This window comes from Lathyrus oleraceus, chromosome 5 (assembly GCF_024323335.1).
Source record: "Lathyrus oleraceus cultivar Zhongwan6 chromosome 5, CAAS_Psat_ZW6_1.0, whole genome shotgun sequence".
NCBI classification, from domain to species: domain Eukaryota; kingdom Viridiplantae; phylum Streptophyta; class Magnoliopsida; order Fabales; family Fabaceae; genus Lathyrus; species Lathyrus oleraceus.
Window position 1 is genome coordinate 262,015,056 of NC_066583.1, and position 957 is coordinate 262,016,012.

The 957-nt window shown below is 43.5% G+C and overlaps 1 pseudogene; it reads right to left on the reverse strand.

Moving 5' to 3' along the window:
• LOC127089477 (uncharacterized) lies at window positions 1–100 on the reverse strand (annotated as a pseudogene).
• Between the last annotated feature and the right edge of the window lie 857 nt (window positions 101–957).

The following is a 957-nucleotide window of genomic DNA, read 5'->3' on the forward strand; positions in this document are numbered from 1 at the left end:
GAGCCCAGATAAACGGATTTAAACAGAAAGACAACGAGCCTCTTTTCGAAGCATGGGAAAGATACAAAGACATGATGAGACTTTGCCCACACCATGGTTTGGAAGACTGGTTAGTAATTCACACATTTTATAATGGCCTCTTATACAATACAAGGTTAACAATAGACGCCGCTGCAGGTGGTGCACTAATGAACAAACCTTACGCTGATGCTTACCAGCTTATCGAGAGCATGGCCCAAAACCACTATCAGTGGGGAACCGAACGAACAACGGTGGAAAAACCTCAACCGAAAACTGGCATGTACGAGATAAGTAACCTTGATCACGTCAATGCAAAAGTAGATGCTTTGGTCCAGAAAATTGAAAGTTTAAACGTATCACCTCCAGCCGCCGTGGTTGCTATAACTCAGAATTGCGAGGTCTGTGGAATCCAAGGCCACACTCCTGCGGAATGTCAACTCTTGACTGGAATCCAAGCAGAGCAAGTAAACTATGCTCAAGGAAGCCCCTATTCGAATACCTATAACCCAAATTGGAAGAACCATCCAAACTTCTCATATAAGAGTAATAATGCTTTATACGCACCTGGACAGTCTCCAAGTCAAGCCCCATCTATACCTCCGGGATATCAGAAACCGAATCCTAACAATAATACCCCTAGAAAATCCAACTTGGAAATCATGATGGAAAACTTTATAGCTTCCCAACAACAAACCAATAAAGATTTCTTAAACCAGAACATACACACTGGCGAACAACTTAAACAACTAGCAAGCAAAGTAGATGCCCTGGCTACCCATAACAAAATGCTGGAAACGCAAATATCTCAAGTAGCTCAACAACAAGCACCTACTGCTGCACCAACTGGTACATTCCCTGGACAACCCCAACCCAATCCGAGAAGCCAAGCTCATGCAATTATATTGAGAAGTGGAACGGAAGTGGAAGGACCGTCTG